General features: G+C 39.1%; 1 protein-coding gene and 1 long non-coding RNA gene across 24 annotated transcripts in view; one reads left to right on the top strand and one right to left on the bottom strand.

The window, feature by feature from the left end:
• ENOX1 (ecto-NOX disulfide-thiol exchanger 1) overlaps positions 1 to 19,521 on the bottom strand; it is a 570,778-nt gene that overhangs the window by 227,907 nt on the left and 323,350 nt on the right. The window lies entirely within an intron of this gene.
• LOC129011801 (uncharacterized) lies at positions 7,723 to 18,371 on the top strand. The gene is made up of 4 exons (XR_008493440.2): positions 7,723 to 7,819; positions 14,113 to 14,156; positions 17,326 to 17,339; positions 17,799 to 18,371. It is a non-coding gene; the product is annotated as an uncharacterized LOC129011801 (long non-coding RNA).

The following is a 19,521-nucleotide window of genomic DNA, read 5'->3' on the forward strand; positions in this document are numbered from 1 at the left end:
CCTATTGATTTCTGATATTTCTAATGTAAGATCAGTAGTCATTACATACTATTGGTTGTATAAGAAATTGGAATGATTCCATGTTGCATCCAGGGTATTAACTAAGCATTATGATGCAAAGTTGTTTGCATATTAGCTGCAATTTCCCCCAAGACTTACAAGAAAAAAAATTCCTTATTAACTAATGACTCCAGTTAACTGATTGAAATTACATTATACTAAGCTAAATATACATGTCATTTCTTACAAGGGCTGTATGTTTTTATAAATCAGTATCTCAGCTCGAATTGTTGGAATTATCATGGTTACTTCCATTGTTTAGACAGGAAAAAAGACAGGAGGAGTAAAACAAAGGGAGAGGGGCCATTTGAAGCAAGGAGAAAGGAAACTTGATTCTAAAACACATTCATTAACCCAGGACTACTACTAGATGCTCTAGGCTAGAAATGACCAGCCTGCTTCTAAACAGATTTTAATTTTTAATTCAGTAGAATAGGTCAGATACAGCTCTCCCACCTGGAGGTCCTGCCCTAGAACCTACCTGCCCCAAGGCGGCACTGCGGGTCTGCTGGTAATCATCATTTTTGGGTAAATGCAATCTCCAGTCAGCTACTTCCACTCTGTATGTTGTGATCCCAAGAGCCAGTAATAAAAGTTGGACAAGATCTCACAATGAAGTGGAGGTTTTCTCCTTAGATATTTTTTTTAGGAGCAAAAAAACCACTTTTTTTTTTAAGCCAATAGAAATGTTTTTAAAGGTAGAGGTAGAAGGAGGGATGTTGGTGTTTGAAATAAAATTCTAATAAATAAAGACCAGTTTTACTACTTAATTAAAATTGGGTAGAGGCATATATGTGGGTCCAGATTTGATGCTCACCATACGAATGCCCAGACACGGGAGAGATCTCCTGGGAAATTAAAACGCCTACACGTAGGGAGAATTGAACAGACCAGGGCCCCAGAGCCTCCGCACATGGAGCTAAAACAAGCATAGAGGAGCCGAGTCGGACTGATTCCCCAGCTCTTCACAGCCCCCAGATTAGCTGGGTATTAGTGCAGGCTGGTCTCAGCTGCCCATGAAAATGAGAACACATTTTAAAACCTGCATTTGAATTTTAAAGGTACTCAACATTTCTAGTATTGTTTACTGAAAAAGGTCAACACTCAAGTGTTTTATTTATGCATGGCAGAACCTCAGTCTAAAAGCACTAGGCTTTCCATATGGCATAGCCTGAGAATGTGTTAAATATGTAGTTCCAGAGCCAAGAATATTATTTTTCAACTTAGTGAATGCATTATTAAAAGACCTCTGCTGTGCCCACCACTGGGAGATAGGGCAAGAGGCAGCAGTGACCCTGCATTCTGAATGCACAGAGACACTGACAGTCACTCACTCTAAATACCAATGACAATATCCCCAAGCCCACACCACCCTAACCCATGCCTTGCTCTGAATTTGGCCAATCTGGTAAAAATGAAAATGGAAACATTTAAATAAGACTCATAAAACTTCAGTTCCAAGCACAATATTTTTGGTTCTTTGGACAATAAGTGTTTCACTGAGATTTATGCCTAGGGTCCTTTTCCATATCCCGGCTCTGTGTCAGCGTTCACATCAGCCCTCAGTTCTTCTTGCAAATCAAGGGTATAATATACGGATTCCTTCAAATAATATTAGTGTTAAAATCATTAAATGCCCATGCAAGTAATTTTTTATTAATGGGCTGAGAAATAATACATAATACATACCAATTTTATGATAGTAAGAGGAGTTATTAACTTTAGAATGTCTGTTGTATAAATTAAAAATCTTCTTAAGAATAAGTCCAGTGTTTTAAATATACTATGGAAAAACAAAATTAATGCCAGGAGAATTTTGACTGGAATATAGAAGTGCCTTTATCATTCTGGGAAAAATACTACTCTATGAAAGGCACATCCTCTGATAAGTTCAGAAATTATCATTTTTATATAAATATTATTCACTTGGAAAAATGTTTTCTATAAACAGCTCCCTTAGTGCATTTTAACACATACTTTTATTTACAGACATTAGATTTACACACGTTTCCAGTATACGTCTTTCGTATATAGCAAAGAGAATCTATGACCAAAAATTCTGTTCAATTCAGATGTGGGGAGCAAATAAATGACCAGTGTCCCCATATACATAGTAATATATGGCTAATTTTATATAACATGTGCGCATTAAAAATAAGAATATAAACATTTTAAATCTTCAGGAACTGTCTTCAGGAAATTTCAGAAGACTATGACTTTTAAATTATGCTTTTACTTGATCCACCTTCCAAAAGCTCAGAATCCTTATATTAAAAGAGCTGGCACTGACATAATTTGATTTAATCCTGTAAATATGCATGGAAGTCCTGATGTACATCATCTATTATGCTCTGCCTGCGTGATGCAAGGTGAATCAGGCACCATCCACTGTCCCTCTTGATAAGGAGTCCACAACTGTGCTGGCAGGACAGACACGTATATAACTGATTATAATGTACTTGAGATAACTGGTATATTCCGGTGTGGGAATAAGAGGCTCTGGCAGCACATGGAGTAAAGAGCGAGGATCCTGGAAGGCAACCTGTGTGTAGGGAGAGTGGAAGCTCACCTGAGGAGGTGACATTTGAGCTGGTTGTAAAGGATGAATAGGATCAGACCAGGCAGAGGAGAGGCATTCCAAGTGAAGAAAAAACAATTATCCACACATGCCAAGCTTTTCAGATTTGACTTTTAGAAGCATTTTACTTCAAAAAGGTTTAAGTGTGCAATGTCTAACATGAAGCAAAAATTACAATCTAGATTGTTTCTTTATGACTAGCCTGCTCTTCTCCCAAGGATCCTAGCTGTTTAGGAAGTACAGATAGTAAGAAGAGGATGTGAAGTACTTTGGTAGATACAGAGAAAGTGAGAACGCTGCAGTAACTGAACTAAAGATTAGAATTAGCACTGTAGGCCTGTGAGTGGGGTAGGGGGAGCTACCAGTGAATTGAGGAAAAACAAAAGTGTTTTAAGCAGACTGCAATAGCACCCCTTTTCAGTCGGCTTAAAACATAAGCCTTAACCTTCTTAAGAAAGAGTCTGCTAAAACACAGTCTGCCAGGCCTATCAACTACAGGGTCTGCAAGGATTTTGCTCTGAGCTGGGACCTGTTAGTCAGCAGCAAGGAGAGCAAGGAGAGCGGATCATTTTCTTTCAATAATTTAATCACAATGGTGTGAGTGGAGGTGAAGGCTGAGCTACAGGCTTCATATTCTACTTCTTTCACAGATGGCAAAGGAAGAGTAGAAAAGCAAGGTCCCCTGGGTGGATCTGGAGAGAGAAAAAAGTTCTGGGACATCCCTTGTCTTCAGCTGGGTTCTAGGAAAAGGTCAGGGGTGACAATAGCTCAAGTGAAGATGGCCGGTAAATGGCTGAGAAGACCAAGAAGACAGACTGTGACCCGTTTCACAGTGCCCAACTAAACCAGAATTTTAAATTATTAAGTTAGCTAGAAACATATTTCATTTATTCACATTTTAAAAAATCAAGTTAATTCATTCATATTGGCATTTTAAAAACGTGTATAAGAGAGGTGCAAAAACTGAATTGTGTTCGTTGTTCATTTTTCTTTGAGTCATCTACAGAGTCAAGTTGTAGGAGGGATGTATTCAGGAGGACAAGCCTTGGGGATTTCACCCTTTTATTATTCTCTATATAAAAGAAGATGGTTTGTTGGATCCAAGTGTCACCCACACCTCTTCCCTGGGCATGTGGCCATGAGGCAGGGGGCAGAGGCTGCCCTGGGCTAGGGAGACCTGGGTTTTGGCTTCCAGTTCTGGGTCTGCCACTGACCCACTCTGTGAACTTGGGCTGGTCACAGTTTTCTCAAGTAAGAATGAGAAGCAAGGACTGGACTGGACTCTTTTCCTGGCTGTTTTCTGCTCCAGTGCTCTCTGATTCTATAGAACAATACTATGTTCTAGAGAAATGTTTTCTTCTTTCTGGGTCTTTTTTTTTTTTTTTTGATACGGAGTCTTGCTTTGTTGCCCAGGCTGGAGCACAGTGGCGCGATCTCAGCTCATTGCAAACTCCACCTCCTGGGTTCACGCCATTCTCCTGCCTCAGCCTCCCAAGTAGCTGGGACTACAGGCACCCGCCACCACGCCTGGCTAATTTTTTGTATTTTTAGTAGAGATGGGGTTTCACCGTATTAGCCAGGATGGTCTTGATCTCCTGACCTCGTGATCCGTCCGCCTTGGCCTCCCAAAGTGCTGGGATTACAGGTGTGAGCCACTGCCCCTGGCCCACTTTCTGGGTCTTATACATTTCCTTTTTTAAAAAAAGCCACTGTAATAACAACAAGGTCCCATCTAGTGTTAAAACAGGGAACATGGTCCAGGACTGCAGAATGAGGAATGGTGCTCCGGTCTTTCCTGGCTTGGGGGCTCTGAATGGCGATTGAAGGGCATGGATGCTGCTCAGGTGGTTTTTATTGGATCTCAATGACCCAACTTTGTCAAAGAGGGCATTTTTTAAAAGACTGTGTTTTACAACTTTTATGTGTGATGTACAACACTAGCATAATAGGACCGTTACCAAGGGCACATGGAACAATCTTTCCTATTATTTTTACTGACAGCTATCACCAAAAGCAAAAGAGCCTCCTGGGGATGGAGGTCATCAGGAAGCCCCTTCCTGGGAGATAAGAGATTCTGGGTGTGACGCAAGCAATTCAGCTAAGCTCTGGCTCCTCACTGGAATCTTCACAGACATAAACCTGGGAGTTCTGCAGGGTTTAATCACTTCAGCCTTCCCTTTTCATTGCTTTCTTTCTGAAAGCTCCCATGAGGAAAACATCTCCAATCTGGGTAATAGCTAACCACACATTCAGAACTTTCCAGGCTCCACAGTAGTCTGTCTCCCTTCTTCCTAAATGCCAACCCACAAGAAAAGAAATTAAGGGAGGGAACAAATGTAAATACTGAGACAATGCAGGTATCTTTGAAACAAATGATCATCTTCCTTCTTGTGGGTTTGTCCTGTGCCTTTTTTTTTCTTCATTAAGTGCCAAGACACTTTAATTTGTATACTGCCATATAAGGATGGCCTCATTTTGGAATCTGCCTCCCTTTTGGAACCCAGGTCAGTTCAGTGGAATATTTGTGGAGTGACTACAGCATGCCAGACACTGTCTTAATGATGTCTGGGCTGAGAGAATAAAATAAGCCTGGACTCAGAAATTCTCCATCTCACTGCCACTTGCTCAGAGCTTTGTGGCCTAGATTACCAGAATTTCAGTGGCAAGGATTTCCTTTTTTTTTTTCCTTCTTAAACCTGAGTTTCTTGATGGTTGAATATATCCCAGTGGCTCCTTATCTTCTAGAATGCTTAAATGCCTACTGGGCCGACGACTCTAACTCACCCGCTTGTTAACCTGCATTGATCTCTCCTAACTGGCTGCCTCCCTATGCCCTCCATGGCTATTCTGCCTTCTGGGCTTACCTTCTAGTCAAATACTTGGAATTCTCCTGTTTATAAACCCCATCTAACTTCTGCCCAACCTTCAGCCTTGGCTTGCCAGTTTAATCTGTCCCTACTGTGATCCACATCTCCAAATCAGCTTGGTTCTCACATGCCCCAAATTGCCCTTAACTCCCTCATCCAACAATCCCATATTCCTATTCCACAGTCCTCATGCCCATCCTGGGGGCACAGTACTCTTTGACTAAAGTTTAGAATGATAGTCTCTGATCAGTCCTGTCCTACCAGTCAAACCCTAATCTCAATCCAGGTCTGGAAGCTGCGATAATCTTGAGTACAATATGAACTGGTAATCAGCAAGTGGGGTAGCTCAAACAGAATACTGGCAAATGAGATTTGCCTTAGAGGGCCATGAGAACATAGTGGCCTCTGATTAATACCAAAGAAAGAAAACATCTAGAATATTTCTTGAACACCTACAATAATACCTGGCACACAATAGGAGCTCAAAAAATTGGCAAATTATAGAAAGATGTCTTTTAAATAACACATTGCAAATGTTCAGAGATATGATTGTCTATTGTAAGCTTCTTCCAGATAAACTGTCTGATGTGTGTGTATATCCCAAGGGCCCAGCACAGTGCCTGACATACAGTAGGCTTGATAAATATTTGTTGAACTGAAACGACTTTGTTGAGAAAAGTATGTCGATGTCACTTTGTGGAAGATATCTACTTTTCCAGGAGTGTGGATGAGCAGGACATCTTAGGATGTCTAAACTAAAGGATCAGTTTGGTTGGGCCCCTAAATTTACATGCCAGGTGTTCTTAAGGCAGTAGAGTATGGAAGTCTGTCAGATGGACATGGACCACAACAGGAGAGGAGTAGGAACCCTGCAAGATAGTCTGTGCCCTGACTTACATTCCCTGTCTGCTGGAATTCTCTGGACCTTTGGGTTTCATCCACGATGCAGGAGATCTTTCTGACATCTTTTTTGCTCATTCATATGCAAAAGGAAAAATCTGGGTCTGGCCAAGCATCTCTGATGCTGGAAACATACATGAGCATAAAACAAGCCAGCTATAGCCCTTCTAATGGAGACCTTCATAGCTGCCATAACAGCTGATGGATTGGTGTAAGGCTAGTAGTTTTGAAGTTATATTTTGTATTTATTGTTGAATCTATCAGAAATGTAGAGAACACTGAGGTCAATCAAGAGTATATGATTTTCCAAGTATATTAAAATCTGTGTTCCTTTCATACAAAATATAAAGCATCCATCTTTAAAATGTTCACAGTAATCAATGCCTTTAATTGAGCAGAAAAGCATACACAGATATAGAAATGTTTAGTCCTAGCCGTGGTTCCTGACAATCATCTTCAGAGATAAATTTCCACAATGGATGTTTCAATTAAGACAGTAATATTTATTGAAAGGTAAACCATAAATGTATAGCCACTGGAAACATTATTGAACAGAAGTAATTTATGCTGCAGCTGGTGCACTGCATTTTTGCACTGCTTTGATTTTATCAGCATTTGTCAATTAATCAACATGAACCTTGTAAAACATGTTCTCTTATTAGTTGGAACAGGCAATTGCTTGCAGACTTTGCAGGAGAGGTCATTTAATAATTTGCTAATTGTGCAAAGACAGATTTAAATTAAAAATAAAAAAGGTAAACTCTCATTACCACTGTACCTAAATAAGACTTTGTTTAAGCTTAGCCTTGCCAATGTAAATATTGTCAATGGTTTAATTTTTAAAAAAACTTCAAATGGCAAATAAAGATTAAGAGGAAGATCAACTTAGCTCCAGGTTTTTAAAATTTAAGAGCATTTTTGTTTGCACTTTTGCCATTTCAAAGAGTTACTAGCCTTGAGGCTATAGTTATGAGACAAATTGACTATATTTTATTGGCAGAAAACTGAAGAGAAAAAAGAAAAAGCAAAAGAAACAGGAAATGCAGCAACACAAAGAGCAATCCAGTAGTAAAGTTCTTTTTTGTCCCCCCCCTTTTTTGCCTCAACTCATTCTTCATTGCTCTAGATGAGATGTCACCTCCCTACTTTTGACTGCTGGTTCATTTTCAGTTCAGTAAGTGAGACAGAAGCTGAGTCAAGCCCTCTCTTTGGGTAATTCATGCATCAGCACACTCGCCAGCTCTCCTGACAACCAAGAAAGCACTTTAACTCAGAGCGGCATCACCACCACCAAGCATTCTGCAGCCATCTGAAAGGACGCAACTGAGTTTAAAACAGGTAACATACCTTGGAGAGCAATTTCTACACTGGGGTCTGCAGAGCTGAATCGAGAAATCCGCACCATCTTGGAAGTGTAAGTGAAACTTAAAATGAAATGGCATGCCTTAAGGCATTTCTAAGAGTAAGAATTTTGCACAGAGTTCACAGAGACAATGTTTGTTGAATGAAGATGGGCCTTGCCAGATACAGTCTAGGCAAAGTGCTTTGCTGCAGAGCTCCTTTTATAAGAGTTTAGAGGCCCAAGTTGCTCTCTGCCTGCTCAAACTGGCTTATCAATCCATTCCATTCCATTCTGTTCTCAGTTCTAAATAAGTCATTATTTCAGGCACATTTCCCTAAGCAGACGCAAACACTGTTTTCCAGTGTGAGACTCCCTTGGGCAAATTAGGTTTCTTGGAAAAGGGTCAAGGAGCGATCAAACAAAATACCTCCTAGAAACAAGTGGTTTCAGGGGACATTGTGATTCATTCACGCTACAAGTCAAATTTTAGACACTGGTTGGGCAGTAATATTGAATCTGATAGGGCCAGTTATGGGGAGCAAAATCCTGCTACCTGCAGATTCTTTTTAAGGTAATAATAAATGGGCGTATTTCTTATGGAAACAAAACTGATGATCATAAAACAATCAATGGAAAGTTTCCCTTTCTAATATTTTGAATTAAAAGGTGTTAAACAAATTTTAATTTCTTAATAAAATTGTAGTAAAATAACTTTCATAAGGCAAAAGTTCATATCTTCTGTTCTCACAGTCTTACCTAACAAACATGAAATATTTCTAAAATAGATACCTCTTATTGTATTTTTTTTTTGTTTGAGTCACAGGGAGAAAAGTCCCTTTTATGTTCTTTTAATACTTGCTTTGATTAACCTCAGCTTCAGTTAGCTCACTTCCATATATCAAGATTCTTTCTACAACCGAAGAGACAAGAGGTAAATGCAAATGTGCGAAGGGAAGCTGCTTGGTAACATAATAGCTGCTCCCTGGCAGGAGTTACTTCTATGTAAAGCATATATACCATATTAAGAGGCCATAGTGAAAAATGAAAGGATGGATTAGCAGGTTTTCATTTGTTTTTGACATTTTAGAATGCTGTAAATAAGTTTGTGTGTTTCAATTCAAATGGTTTCATTACCTCGGAGGTCTTAATCATTTGTAATAGAAATTTCAGAAGTATTCAAAGCTTGTGCTTAAGGAGTATTATTGGCATTCAATATAGTCATACGATATTAAGCAGATTTACCACCTTCTATGTGGTTATCCCTGATCATCTTTATTTAAAAGTAAGTTCCGGCTGATGAGGTGGCTTAGTATCCTCATGGATTTTGGCTTGTTAGCTGTCCCCTGCCAGAAAATCTGGCTCTGCTGGACACTCTCACACCTCTCCAAATAAACCTTAAATTTGCAAGGTGAAGTGGGGGGCAGCAGATGGCAGGAAGAGTTCAACTAACAAAGAAGTTTACAAAGGCAGCTTTTTAAGAAAATGTACCTGGGGTTTTGGTTTTATTCAGGTACGACAAGGCCAACAGATCAGGAACTGACTGTCATTGAGAGGATAGTTTGTCACAGTTCCAAGAAGAGCAGGCATGCCAGACCACACTGGGCTACCTGGGGAGGCACCAGGGTCAGTAGGAGGCAGAGGAAATAAGGGGAAAATGTGGGCAAGGGCCTTTATTATGGTTTCCACGGAAAGAACAGGCAAGACAGAGTAAGCAGCTTTAGGACAGCTAATTTAAATAATTTCAGCAGGCTCTGTGGTATAGGGGTGGTTCCTAGTTATGCAGTACCTGGCCCCGGAGTGATTCAGGGCAGGTAAATAGTGTTCCGGATTGCAGGAGCCTGATAAAAGGAAGCAGGTAGTGGCGTGGACTCAGGATTGGTTGGTTTGAATATCAAAGGCGAGCTCACGGGCAAGATGTTTGCTATCTCTAGGAATCAGCTGACCCAGGAAGGTTTAGCATCCTAAGTCCACAAGGCCCCAAGATGTCAAAGCATTGTAAAATACAGAAAATTTTAAAAAACAACAACATGATTAATAGGAGCCTGTCTGAAACACTGCTATAAGAAACATGAAAACAGAGCTTTTGAAACTTCACTGTTCACAGGGATCACCCAGGTATTTTCTTAAACTGCAGATTCTGATTCATTAAATCAGGTAAACGTTGAGACTTTGCATTTCTCATAAACTTCTTGGTGATGTTGAGGCCACATTTTGAGTAGTTAGAAGTAAAAATATCATGAAGGGTCTTCTCTCTGGCTCATCTTCTGTCAGGAAAGGGGAAGGACCTTACATACTGAGTCCTACCTTGGACCAGACGCTGCAAGGCATTGAATATATATACTTGGTCTTGTTTTGCTTTAAGAGCAGCCTTTGCTAGTGGGAAAATTATCCCAATTTTATAGGTAAGGGAACTCAGGCTAGTTAAGTAACCTGCTCTAGGTCGTTTAGTTAAAAGGTAGTAGATATAAATGTATCTGGCCTAAAAATCTATTTTTCTCCCACTGCAATGTAAGTACACAGGGCACTGCTCTGATGGAAAATGAAAAGTCTGTTGGTAAAGACTTCATAAAATATAAAGCCCATGAACTTGAATAGTGGCCCATTTACAACTTGACTTCTGGAAAGAAGAGAAATTCAGAATGCTACTTATTATCTCACAATTAGAAATAATGGTGTTTATTAATAAGTGATTATTTTATCATAGCCTTCACAAAACACTTTAAATGGGATTCCCTATAAAACTAGTGTTTTTATTTAAAAAGATACGTACATGTACATGTTAAGATGTATACAATAAAAAGTTAGTCTTGCTCCTAGTCTACTTCTACTGCTCACAGGTAACTACTGTGAGGTTTGTATAGCCTTCCAGTACTGTTTCTATGCAAATAATAAACCTTTCTCATATAAATTCATTCATTTGGTTATTCTAGGCACTTGGGGAAAAGCAGTAAATAAAACAGACAAAATCCCTTGTGTACATTATATTCCAGTATGAAGATAGATCACAAATAAACAATAAGTTATAGATTATATCAGATGGGGATAAATGCTAACAGAGAAAAAGGGGAGAGAGGACAAAATGTTTTCAAGTACAAATTCAGTGGTTAAGGAAGGCCACATTGGAAAGGTGACAGTTGAGCAGAGACCTGAAGGAGGTAATCTTATTCCACACTTACTTTTTCCTTTAACAGTATGTATTAAAAATGCTTCACCACAGCAGGGCTTACAGATCTACCTCTTTCTTTTTTTTCCTATACTTTAAGTTCTGGGGTACATGTGCAGAATGTGCAGGTTTGTTATATAGGTATACACGTGCCACGGTGGTTTGCTGCATCCATCATCCTGTCATCTACATTAGGTATTTCTCCTAATGCTATCCCTCCTCCTGCCCCACACCCCTTGACGGGCCCTGGTGTGTGATGTTCCCCTCCCTGTGTCCATGTGTTCTCATTGTTCAACTCCCACTTATGAGTAAAAACATGCAGTGTTTGGTTTTCTGTTCCTGTGTTAGTTCACTGAGAATGATACTTTCCAGCTTCATCCATTTCCCTGCAAAGAACATGAACTCATCCTTTTTTATGGCTGCATAGTATTCCATGGTGTATATGTGCCACATTTTTTTTTATCCTGTCCATCATTGTATCTAACTATTTATTTTGAGATGGAGTCTCTCTCTGTCACCCAGGATGGTGTGCAGTGGCATGATCTCAGCTCACTGCAACCTCTGTCTCCTGGGTTCAAGCCATTTTTCTGCCTCAGCCTCCCAAGTAGCTGGGATTACAGGTGCCCGCCACCACACCTAGCTAATTTTTGTATTTTTAGTAGAGATTGGGTTTCCCTATGTTGACCAGGCTGGTCTCAAACTCCTGACCTCAAGTGATCTGCCTGCTTCATTCTCCCAAAGTGCTGGGATTACAGGCATGAGCCACTAACCTGGCCTACCGTATTCTTTTTAAAGACTCCATTGTACCCCATTGTTTGCATGTATCATAATATTGCTGGGCTTCTGTTATTTCCACAGGCGGATGTTTTAGATCAATCCTGTTATAGTCTGTTAGATGATCATTTGAATGGTTATAAAAGAGACTTGGGGCTTGTGGTATAAAGTCTGATTAAATAGAAAGAAACCTGAACTAAGCATGGGAAGCTATGAATGCAAGTCCAAGCTGTGCTATGCTTGCTATATCATTATTTGTGGACTTTTTTATTTTCCTGTTCTGGCCTCATGACAGGGTTTCCATTTTCCTGGCATATCTTAGGCTGTTCACCAGGCCCAGGGTCATGTCTAGGTGATTCTTCAGTTGGAGACCTAAGTGACATCCTTCCCACAGCAACATCAGTGCCATGCTACCTGTAACCCTGCAGAGTCAAATTAAAACTTACAAGCTTTCCACATTCCCCACGAAGGAAGTACTAGCAAACTTTTAGGGAGCAGTACCTCTGGGCTCTGTGCACGCTCTCCGTGCTTAGGAGGAAAGCGCATGAGCTTCCTTAAAACAAAAACAAAAAGCCATACATTCTAGTGATGTTTATTTTTGCAGATAGAGATGTTTAGCACTGGGTCATGACAGAGTGGATTTCACCTTTAATGGAAGATTAATTTGCCCAATGATTAATATCTGAGGCGATCCCTGGAATATGCCAGCACTCTGCCTGGCACTATAGGAGGAACAAATACTAGTGCAATATGGTTCCTGTCCTCTGGTGTTAAAGGCAATACAGCAGGAATGAACAGAAAGGGGAGAACACTATTATCCAGGGTCCCTCAAAGATCCCTCAGAGAGCTTTTTGAGCTGACATGTAAACAGGTAGGGAAGTGTTCAAGGGATGGAGGTGCTACCTTGGTAAGGGATAAGTGTATGTGAGTGTGTGTGTTAGGAATATGTGTGAATGGAAGGTGAACAATAATTGCACTACAAGCAAAGGACCAGATAAAGGAAAATATAGGTGTTGTACAGGAAACATGAAGTAGCTCTGTTTAGCTTAAAGAATGAATGTGGGGAGTAGGTGTAGATGACAGGAAATGTTGGTTAGAGTAAGACTGGCAGAGGGTCCTGAGTTCTACTTTGCTATTAGATATGAGATAGATAAACAAGTTTTGAAAGATTAAAAAATCACCATCATCTTCCTCTTTTGTTTTTGCTTTATTTGGGGGGTGGGAGCATTGTGCATGTTGGTTTTATAATTTCCACTTCTTATTCCAGTAATTTTTAAAAATCAGCTTAGTATTTATTAAAGTAATATATGCTCATAGTTTAAAAAGGTGAATAGTATTATAAGGCCTATAACCAAAAAGAGTACTCCCTTCCCCCACTTTGCCTACCAGTCCCCCTTCCTGCTTCTCAGGAGAAACTTTTTTTTTTTTTTGCTTTTATTATGAAAGATGTTTATTTTCCAGAGTGTGTAACCTCCTATATAAGTAAGACTTTTGCTGCAACCAACTGTTCTTGGTTTGGTTAATCTATAGTCTTGTCCAGTGCAGGAAAACTAGCACTGTCCAGCAACTGTAACTAGGGAGATTGAATTTCACCATGGGAGAGGAAACCACTTTTAATTATGCTATTTACATCCCTATACTTAAGTACTGTGTGTATACTGATATTTACTAACTTATAGTTTTCAGAGATTATCTGCCTTACTACTACTATCCAAAATAAGGAAAATTTAGCACTCTGATACTATCACACGTTCCCAAGTTTTCTTTCCTGATCTTTCCAGTGGGTTAAATGGCAACTTGGGGTTAAACTGATATTCTAGTTTACCTTACTATGACCATGTAATATTGTTTACTACCGAGACAAGTAGTAAAAGAGTATGCGTTTGATGTTGTTCAACATCTTATTTTTCCTGGTATTGTCTTTTATTTTGCTTACCACTTTTGTGTATCTATCATTAACCATTCATGAACTACCCAAAAGAACTATAGAACTTATATTGAAACCATTTTTCTTTTTTACACAATTAGCCCACTGGTTAGTCTACTGGATCTCTTTTTCCCTGGAGGAGCCTCTCGTCCAGCCCCTCTGGTCTAGGGGTTTTCCAGGCCAGCTGCCCACCTGTTGTCCTGGGGCTTCTTTTTAACACCATTTGGTGAAATCCTCATGCCTCTCTCCTGTGTTGGAACCCCCGTTTCCTGGATCCCATGGTTTCCTCTTGTTGGTTTACATCCTCATTTTTGTAAAGCACATTCTCTAGTAGCTTCCTGAGAAAAGGTACATGGGAGGTGAATTTGTTGAGACCTCGTGTGTCTGAAAATGTCTTAACGCTACTCTCATACTTGTTTTGTGAGTTAAACTTGTAATTGAATTTTAAGTAAAATGTAATTTTCCCTCCAAATGTTTAGGCTGTACTTCATTGTCTTCTAGCTTCCAGTGTTGCAGTTTCAGGCCACTACTATTCCTTTTACCAGGTATGATCTTTTACATGTGACCTGTGTTACTCCTCTGGAAGGTTTTGGAATCTTCTTTTTTAATCCTGGTATTCTGAAGTCTTAGAGTAAAGAACCCTAATGAGCTAATGAGAATCTTTTCTTACCCATCATTTTGGGCACTTTATGGTCTCTGAAAATCTGGAAAATATCATTGTTCCATTTTGACAATTCTTCTTCTATTATTCTTTAGTACTTGTCTCTGAACCATTTTTTTCTTGTTTTCTCCTTCTGGCATGCTTATGGTAAAATGTGGAACCTCGTGGATTAACCCACTATATTTCTCCCCTCCACCTCACCCCATCTCCGTCTGATATGGTTGGCTGTGTTCCCATTCAAAACTCATCTTAAATTGTAGCTCCCATAATTCCCATGTGTTGTGGGAGGGACCCGGTGGGAGACACTTGAATCAGGGGGGTGGTTTCCTCCATACTGTTCTCATGGGAGTGAATAAGTCTCATGAGGTCTGACGGTTTTATAAGGGGAAACCCCGTTTGCTTGCTTCTCATTGTCTCTTTGCCTGCCACCCTGTAAGATGTGACTTTGTTCTTTCCTTGCCTTCTGCCATGATTGTGAGGCCTCCCCAGCCATGTGAAACTGTGAGTCCATTAAACCTCCTTTTTAAATAAATTACTAAATCTTGGGTGTGTCTTTATCAGCAGTGTGAAAACGTTTGGACTATCTACTTTCTAGAAAGTTTGACTTCTATACCTCTGAATCATTTTATATTCTTCTATAAGTTTAATTTCCAATACCTCCTTCTTATTTTCTAATTGTTCCTGTTCTATAGAATACTTTTTATTTTATAGATATAACAGTGTCTCTCATCTTTCTGAAGTTACTATAGGTTTTTAAAAGCTTTTCATTTGCTTCCTGAAATATCTATATCTTCTCTGAGTTCCTTTAGCCCCTTTCTCTGTTTTGATCTCTATATTTTATTCTATATTTTATGTCAGTGGATATCCTCAAATATCTGGTGGCCCTTCATTACTCATTTATATTTAAGAAATATACATGTTTATTTCATATATATACATTATATATGAAACAAACAATTCATTTATATTTAAAAACAGTGGGTCTAGTTTCCAAGGGAAACCCTGAGTGTAGACAGGGTGTGCTTTTTCCTTGACTGGCATCCCTCTGAGGTAACAGAGTGGGGAATCTAACCATTTCAACAGGGACTCTGCCAGTCAGTCATTTTTTGGACTGAGTTTCTGCACATAAGAATCTCTAAACCCCTGCCTAAGGAGCCAGTCCCTAGCTGTAGGTTCCCTGGGAGCTATGTCAGGGAATAGTCCAGGAGGGTTTCATCTGTTCTCTCTGTGGAGTTTCATCCTCTCTCCTGGGCCCAATCCCTGAGTCCAGAGTATCTCTGATTCAATGTAGCCTAAGAGTATCCCTGATGCCTCACATAGGGATGGAGAATTGGTAGTGGCAGTGTGAGCTAGGGAGGGCCGTAACTACTCCATATACTCTGCTGGTCTGAAGCTCCTGGCAATCGATTCTCCTTTTTCCAGTCTCGTGACTCCTAAGCCTCCGCAGCATCCCATGCATGAATCTGAAGCCTTCGCTCAGTGCACCTCAGCTATTCCTCCTCCAACACTCTGCTGTCTTCCACAAATTGCCTGATATGTCACGTTCAGTAGCCTCTCCTCTGTTTGTTTGCTCTCATTTGCTTTGTGTCCCTGCTTAATGGTTTTTAAAATTCTTTACTAATTTCAGTGAGATTTATTTTTTATTCTGTAGTAATTTTAATGAGATTTATTTTTTATTCTTTACTAATTTTAGTGAGAGTAATTTTAGTGAGATTTCTGGAACAGGAAGATATGAAAGCATGTGTTCAATCTAATAAAACCAGAAGTTTCTAGTGTTATACATTTTACTTTGTAGTTATATGTACTTATGTGTTTTGTTTTGGTCTAGTTTGTTTGTCCAGAGAACTTTATGAGTTACCTGAAATCAACTACTAACCACCTCACAACTACTTTTAAGGAGGATATTGACAAAATCATTTTACTTCTTTGTTATTTTTTAGGGATTATCAGGCAAGGTCAAGCTGACTTTCCATAAATGTTATCTTTATCCAGATAACAGCATTTTGTTATCTTGGCTCCAGAAGTTTGCACAAATAATCAATTTGAGGTAGATGCATATCAATTTATCAATAAGAAGGAAGGAAGACTATAAGGAGGAGGGAAGAAAGAAAGCAGAAAGGGAGGGAGGGGGGAAGGAGAAAAAGGAAACAGACATAAAAGATTTTAAAATAGAACAGCAGGAAGACTGGCCCAACTAAATAACTATAATAAGAAAAGCTATGTACGTTCACTAAATAAGAAGAGAAATTTCAGAAAATCATCTGGCTTTAAGATAATTCCAAACAATGATCGCTGACTTGGAAGGCAGTTAAGCAATTTATGTCATTGAATGTTAATGGTCAAACTACATTTTATCATTCAACAAAATGTACCCAAAATGCATATGAAAAGCAGTATAGCCTGCAACAAAACCTATCACATAATAAATTCTCACAATTACATGTCCAGATCAACTTTTAACTATATATTGACTCTTATCGCTCTGAAATATATCTATTTTTTGGCTCAAGAATATATGCGTATATGTATGCACCAAGGTATATATGTGTGTATTCCTCCCCTCATCTACCAAAGAAATTTGTGTCAGCTTGCAGGTAATCCTTTTACTTGAATATATGTTTATTTTCCTGCTTATATTTCTTATAAATTTGCCTACCCCAAATTATGTAGTCCTCTATCCTCTGTCATACTCAATTATGGACCAATAACTTTTTTTAAAAAGTTAACTATGTTGTCAACAACATCACTTCCAATGTAGCCATCATCATATCTTTGAGCTTAACAAAAAGCTTGACTTTACAGTCAGATTGACCTTATTTTAAATCCCGTCTTCCATTTACTAAATAAACTCCCTAATAGGAAAATGGACATATTCTCTATTTTGCAGGATTTTATGAGAATTAAATCATACAATGCATATAAAGAACCTGGCATACTATAGGTACCCAATTTAAAAAAAGCTATTCAAATCAGAATATGAGATGATATTGAAACCTTAAGCTGTCTAAAAGTACATCTTTTCCAAGTGACTAATTTTTCATTTCCATTTTTAGGCATCACATCACTGGTAAGCTGGTCACCTGGAAGCAACACATCAGTTAGCCACTGAAAAGGGGTGTGCAGAGCTCTTACAGAAAATTAAGAAAATCATTATATTGATACATTGATTATATTAAGAAAATCATTATATTGATATCTACTTTTATGTAAGTAGGGGAAAGGGAGGACGGGACAAAAACAATAAAGGAAAGTATTTGGCCCAGCATCAGTTTCTTGACCCCTTTAGAATTCTATTTATTTAACTATAAAATTAGGAGGTTAGATGAAGTCCCTCCAAGTGTTCATGACAAAGAGTTCTGTGGTTAGATGATTTTGAAACACACCTCGATCGTCTCATGCCTCCCCCTCCCCATTCTTGAAGCTTTGAAACACATATGAGTATATTCAAGGTGTCTGTCCCATTTTGTTTTACCTTCCATTATACAAACTTACTTGACTACAGACTCTCCCTCTTCTTTTCTTTCAGGTAATATTTATTGACATACTTTGGAAAAGACTGGATGAGTTGATATGCAACTTCCCACTCTAACATATGTTTCTGTGAGTTTCTACAACTTCAGCTAAATGTTTTAAGGAAGAAAAGAACAACAGGATATGTTATAATTTTGATTGATTGATGCTCCCTCCTATAGCAGCATACAAATTTTAGAGTGGGAGAAAAATCTATTATGATTTCAATGAAATGAGCTATTTTTAAGTATAGCTTAATATCTTGTCCCTATGTGGTACCATCAACATTTTAGACAGATGAACACCAAACTATTGACTGAATTGCTGCATAGTGGATTTGATTTGATTATAAAGACAGTTAAATGACCAGGGTACCTCTGGCAATTTTGGCAATCAATAAGTAACATGAATCAACTATGTAGTGGTCAGACTGGCTACCCAGTGATCAATCAAAACAGGAAATAACTGAGATAAGTTAATCCTTAGGTTACAGGACTATACCATGATATCAGCATAAAACTCAAATGGACATTCATGATGAAAAAATGTTAATGCTATCATTATAAAATAAACTGACAAAAGTATTTTTGTTAGTAAAATACTTTCATTTTTCTATCAGTCTAACAACACTTATTTTTATCTGAAAGGAGGGTACTATGCTAAATGTCACTGGGACTAAAAGGATGTGTAGTAGGAAAAGGGCCAAAGATCCTACCAGAAAATGATCTAGGAGCCATATGTTAGTTCTGTCAGTAATTTTCCATGTAGCTGTCAATAATCATTTGTTTTCTCTTTGTAAAAATAACTATCCTCTGCTGGGTGCGGTGGCTCCCACCTGTAATCCCAGCACTTTGAGAGGCCGAGACGGGCGGATCATGAGGTCAGGAGTCTGAGGCCAGCCTGACCAACATCATGAAACCCCGTCTCTACTAAGACTACAAAAAAATTAGCTGGGTGTGGTAGTGCACGCCTGTAGTCCCAGCTACTCAGGAGGCTGAGGCAGGAGAATCTCTTCAATCCGGGAGGCGGAGGTTGCAGTGAGCCGAGATCGCACCATCGCACTCCAGCCTGGGTGACAAAGCGAAACTCTGCCTCGAAAAAACAAAAAACAACAACAACAACCACAAAAAACCAAAACCGGAAAATAACAACAAGAAAAAACTATCCTCAAGGGGCTTACTGTTTAGTTAATTATATTTACAAGTTTGGGATTTTTGCTCCATGCCTTCTTATGTTACAAAATTATCCTTAATTTACCTACATAACAGAGATAAAAGTGAGTGAATGTTTTGATGTTCTTTAATTAATTACATGCCATAATCCCCCCCCCTTCATCTTAACTGCAGAAATTCTATGAGAACCTGTTGCAATGTTTTCCCTTTTTCTTTTGATATGTCTCTTTCCCCTCAAGGCTGCTAAGGTTTTAAAGTGTTCTGTTTCTATTTTTTTCATTAAAAATTCTATCAGAAACCCCACTTCCTCTCAAGAGGAAATTTATCCAAAACCACTTCTGTGGTATCCAAGTCATAAGTGTGTTGGTAGTAGGATGACCAACTGTCCTGGTTTGCCCAGTAATAAGGAGTTTCCTACTATGTGGAACTTTCTGTGTTAAAAAATGGGATAGCGGCCGGGCTCAGTGGCTCATGCCTGTAATCCTAGCACTTTGGGAAGCTGAGGGATCACGAGGTCAGGAGATCGAGACCACCCCAGCTAACACGGTAAAACCCTGTCTCTACTAA

This window comes from Pongo pygmaeus, chromosome 14 (genome assembly GCF_028885625.2).
Source record: "Pongo pygmaeus isolate AG05252 chromosome 14, NHGRI_mPonPyg2-v2.0_pri, whole genome shotgun sequence".
Lineage (NCBI taxonomy): Eukaryota > Metazoa > Chordata > Mammalia > Primates > Hominidae > Pongo > Pongo pygmaeus.